A 6,000-nucleotide genomic window follows, 5' to 3' on the forward strand; every position below is an offset into this window, starting at 1 on the left:
AAGTTCTGCAAAAAAAAAAAAAAAAAAAAAAAAGGTGCAGCTATGGAGAACTACTTATTTTCACTATCGACTCATTTCAAACTGCCTACTTAATGCTAAGTAGACTGGACAAGGCGCAAAAGTTCCTCTAAATGACATTTGATACGGTTATTGGTGCAATCGAATTATGTGATTTTAAAGTTTGCAATGAAGCGCAAAATGGCTAATTGTCCTCAACTCTGACATCAGCCGTCATTTGGAGCTTGGCCCCCCGCCTGGCTCTGACCCCCTATAGGCCCCCTTGCCCATTCTGCAAGCCAGGGCTCAGAAGCCAAGAAAGGTCAATGACTTCACCAAATCGCCCTTGATTACTTGAGACATTAGGTAATCGATTAGAAAACATTAAGTGACTTTGAATAAACAAAGGTACTCCTGATAGGCATTAGTGCTCAATAATTCGACCTCAATATGGCTCATTCACAAAAATGAGAGGTGTGTGAACAGAAACAGAACACGCGCCCACACTTTTCTTATATATATATATATATATATATATATATATATATATATATATATATATATATATATATATATATATATATATATATATATATATATATATATATATATATATATATATATATATATATATATATCAAGCAGTGAGATTGAAGATGTGAAGATGGGCTTGTAAATCTCCAATACATATGAAAGATGAGCGGATTAAAATTGTGTTAATGTTTCCCCATTCAGTTAATGCAGTTTATTTTCTAGTTTTAGTCATTCTCTCTGTCTCTCTGCCACTCTCAGTGTGTCTCCCTGAATCCTCTGCAGTCAGCCGGGGGGGTGGGGGTGGGGGGAGTGTCGCCCCGGGCCAAACATATGCTTCTTTCCATTGCACTAATCCAAATGCAGCGTGGAGGAATAATTGCTCGAGTGGCCGTGGCTTCGCAGGGGCTTTGTCCCTCACTGGCTCCCGTCAGCCAGGCACACGCCATTTCAATCAACTCTCTCTCTCTCTCTCTCTCTCTCCTCTCTCTCTCTCTCTCTCCCTCTCCCTCTCCCTCTCTCTCTCTCTCTCTCTCTCTCTCCATCAACCTCCAGATCTTTTATCAAACCAGACCCTGACGCTTCTCAAGCACAGAGCCACATCCTTTAAAATGCGTTGTTGTGCTCCCATCATGTTGTTGTTGCTGTCAGGTCATCATATTTGGAGCATCATCTTCATTAATATTGACAGTGCACCCCGTTGGCAGGCTTTATTGGCAAAACGGTCGCATGACTACAAATGACTTTTTTGGGGACTTTTTGTCAGCATCTCGGATTATTTTAGTCTTATTTATTTATTTATTTATTTATTTATATATACAGTTTCCAATCAGCAGATATTATCCAGCCAACACGGGGAAATCATCTTGGCCATTCAAGCAGAAAGCTGACAGGGCTGATTATAAGTTCATAAATTTTGTGGATGACTGAAAAAAAAAATAGACAAAACAAATTTATAAATAAAAGCTGAAGAGTTGAAAAGTAAGTAAGCTTTAGGCAATTCGTTAGCCGTAGGATACTTGTAGGAATAATAATAATAATAATAATAATAATAATAATAATAATAATAATAATAATAATAATAATAATAATAATAATAATAATAATAATAAAAAAATTAAATTAAAAAATGGAGGTGCAGCGCAGCAGGTCGACGGACAACCTATAACAATCCGCCCCCAGTGTGCCAAGTTTTTCGTTCTGACTTTATTATGGGATTAATAGCAAAATATAATTCGATAAGGAAACAAAAATGCATTCTTTCCTGTGATGAATACACAGACATGCACGTTTCCCTGTGAGCGGAGAATGTAAATCAAAACGCACATGAACCTCTGTTATGTCTTGTATACAAACACCCAGAGCTTAAACACCCCATGTCATCGTTGCCCCTTTTTTTCCTCTGTGAATCGACGATGAAAAATCACTCTAGTAAAATGGAACATTTGCTAGGAAATCACATATTTCCACGGATAAGAAATGAAATAAGACAGAGAGAGAGGTGGGGTGGGATGGGTAGCGACGGAGAGCCGTGGATGTCTGACTGAATTAATAGACATGATAATTTCACACTATTTCATAGTGAGCTATCTGTTCCATCACAGCAAAATAAAAGGGTCACTGCGCAGCTGTGGCAAACCCCAAGCGTTATTATGAAGTTTGATGATAGACCCCCCCTCCTCCTCCTTTTTTTTCGCTCTCTCTTTTTTCCTTCTCCCTGGTACTTCGCTTCAGGCCAGCAATAGCTCGAGGCCACGCCGGTGCCTCCCCATGATAAAGGACTTATACTCTGTCTGTGCGCAAAGAAAGCCGCAGCAGCTTCTCTCTCTCCCGAACCTAATCAACTCACTGGCTTGGCCCTTTAACGATTGGTAGACCCCCCCCACCCCCCCACCCCGCGTCTCTCTTTCTCAATCTCTCTCTTTTTCCCATTCCCCCTCTCTCTCTCTTTCTGTCTATTTCCTTCTGTGTGCACTGCACATATTCTCGAATTTTTATTTACAGTATTATTATTATTGATAATAATAATAATAATAATAATAATAATAATAATAATAATAATAATAATAATAATAACAATAATAATAATAGATATATTCTCTGGATTTTTTTTCTAAATATTTAGTACTATAGAAATACAAAACATCATAAAACGTCGAATCATATTTTTTTTTTATTTATGTTTTTTGTTGGACAAATATTTTATTAACACCTGTTCAAAAAACCATGCGGTTTGTTTGTGAAAATTGTCTGGACCCATCAGAAGAATGATGCACAGTATAGTTTCGTCTCTTCGAAGTGTTGGGGACTTAAAAGTTGGAAAGGGTCTATTCTCTTCATACTGGGTTCCCTCCGCCCCCCAATGTCAGCCAGTTTTAACTTCACTGCGGAGACAAAAACACAGTGACTGCAGGATTTATCATACTGAGAGGGGCGCTGATGTTTGGTAGCAACTCCAGGAATATGGTTATTATCATTAGTTTGTTTTTCAACGTTTTGGTGTCACTTTTTTGGGTATACCAAGCAGATTAGAGAATAAAGTTATTTTCCATTATAATCAGATTTTTATTTTTTAGCTTTAACATTAACAAAAGTATCAAGTGAGGAATACATAAAAAAGATGAAGAAAAAAAAGGGGGGGGGGCTGTGACACGTGACAAAGGTCATGATATGAGCCAGTTTCAAGCCAAGACTCCTTCCAGCAGTGAGGCGTGGGAGTTTGAATCTCTCAGGAGATTGTGGTGGGTGTTCTCTATAGCATTATTTATTTTTATGACAAGAATTCACAAATACTTGTGAACCAGGCCTAACTATGATTAAATCATTGTTCTCCCCTAATAAAATAAACACTATCTGTAAAAGATTGAAATCATCCCCTGGTATTATAAAGAAACTTAAAAAAAACTTTAGGGTTTGGACTTCTGAGACAGCTAATGTGTTCATCCTGAGCTAAATTCATTGCCTTATTTAGCATCACTTAGCTCTCTGTAATACTGCAAGGATTTAACAGATAACTGTGCAAAACTGGGCAAGCTAGAACATTTTAAAGTAAAAGTCTAAACCTAAACTGTGACAGTTGTACTGATTATTTTGTGTATACAGGATTCAATGTCAGAGGGCACTTTTTTAATAATTTAGAAGAAATAATTTATTAAAGAAAGTTAAAAAGTGAATCCAGTGTTTAACAAATGTGATAAAGGTGACTGTATGGCTCTCTTCCAGCCTTCTATTTGTTATTTCATTCACTGAGTATTGGTTAACGTTACGGTTGTTTTGTGAGGGTAAAGGGTGAAAATGTGTAGAAATCTTACAAAATATAATTTCTTACTCTAAATAGTAAACTTCAAATCATCTGAGGGAATTTGTGATCATTTATCCTCATTGCATGAGTTGCTTTTCATGCAGTTCAAGTGCTGATTTTGCTGGCTGAACTTTCATAGATGATGGCAATAACTGCACAATAAATACATTAAATGTGACTGTGTATTTTTAACAGTCTTGCAGTGACTTGCAAAAATGATGACAACTTCCTGTTTTCTGATTAATGGAGCGATTGACTTTATAATCTCCTCCATTCTGATGTGGGTGACCACTCACTGTGTTGTTCAAAGAAAAAAAAAAACAAAACTATTTTGCACTGAGTTCCTCTTCATTGATTGTTTCAATATAACTGATCTCATGGACACAAAAATAGATTTCCATAAAAATAGTACATGACAGGTCAGAAGTACAATTAAGTTTCTCTGTCATTTTCAGTACAGCAGCCGATGGTAATGTAATAACTTAAAGATAAACAGCCACGTTATTAGCTTAAAGGAGAGTCTTGTATGGCTGTGAGAGTAAGGGAGCTTGGTCTGGCCTCTCAGAGCCTGTGAAGAAATGGTTTTGATCTTACCACAGGCTAAACACTGCCAACAGGACTTGACATTGCAGAACAATTTCCCAATTACCTTTTGACATGCATATTGACACAAACGCACAAAACTGTAATTTTCTCTCTGAATTTGTTAGCTTGAGGGGCTCACTTTCATGCCAGTGGATTGTCAGATGTGCTGCTCTCTCCCTTTCTCCCACTAAGTCTCTCTCTCTCTCTCTCCCTCCCTTACTCTTCTCCATTAAGCTTATATGCCAGTGTCCAGAAAAAGGATTCCCCCCTGAAAGCTGTAAAATGTAAGAGACCATTTCCAGAATGGAAGAAAAATTGAATGGAAGGACAAGAAAGAAAAGAAAAATGTGGATAATAGTAAATACGGCTGAAAAATGTTTATTCTAGTTATCTTTCAATTTAAAAAAATCAAATCTTCACAGATTTACAGATTTAAATGTGATCTGATAGTTTGCTTTCACAAACAAGTTTTATGTAATACTGTTGAACACTTGTGTGCCAAAAACCTTAACCTTTCCCAATAAACTTTGCAAAGCTCACAAACATGTTGTCTCCACACTGTCAATCTCAAGGTTCTGGCCAAACTCAACATGCCAGTTGACACTGAAATGCCATAATCACTGGGATGTTTTCCTGCTTTTGAGATGTCCAGGCAGCAAAGGAGAGGAGAGTGGACGATGGCCATGTCATCATGAGCTTGTCATCGTGGTCGGCTTGATTGGCACATGCTAGGCCAGATTACAGGAGCTGGTGCTGATGGAGGTTTACCCTGAGACTCCCGGCCGCCTGCTATCAGGAACCCCTGAAAACTGGGTCAGGCTTGGGCTCGGCTCTGCCTCGAGCCCCTTTTGCCCCAACGCTGGTCCCAATGAAAGTAGCAGTGGCCTTAGATGGAGGCCAAAGCTCAAGCCCTATCCCAGATCAGCATTCTTTCTATTTATGTATTTATTTATGCTTAAATAACTAAGAACACTTTAAGTAATAAGTGGTTACATCTCTGGTGTTGTCAGTAATGTCCAACATGGACTGACTTCATATATTTCTTAAGCCTTTTCAAAGCTATATATATTTTTAAGCATTGGTTTCACAGCCATGTCTCTAATCTGGTGATAGAAAACAAATTAAATTGATTGTGAATGGTAAATATAAAAAGAAATGAGACCCAAATAATAACAGATGTTCATTTGCTTTGAACCCAATATTCATACATATTGCAGCATATTAAGCCCTCATGGCGGCTCGTTCTTGACCTGCCAAAATGTTTGTAGACAGCACATTTAAAGCTGAAAGGAAATAAAAACATATTTCGATGCTGTGGGATAAACAAATGGTTCAGATCTCGAATACAGAGACCAGTTTGTTTGGTGGAGAAATCATATGACATGTATAAAGTTCACACCGGTCTTACTGGCAAACCACTTTAATGACTGTGGTGACAGCTGGTGGAGTTTGACATTAGAGTGACATTCAACCACAAGTCATTTAAAACACTGGGGCTCCACTGCTGCGGCTCAAAAGATTAAAATGGGCGTGTAGTTAAAAGTTAATCTGGAGATGCTTTCTTTCCTTCCCTACAAAAGTTTAGT

This window comes from Archocentrus centrarchus, chromosome 20, assembly GCF_007364275.1.
Source record: "Archocentrus centrarchus isolate MPI-CPG fArcCen1 chromosome 20, fArcCen1, whole genome shotgun sequence".
Lineage (NCBI taxonomy): Eukaryota > Metazoa > Chordata > Actinopteri > Cichliformes > Cichlidae > Archocentrus > Archocentrus centrarchus.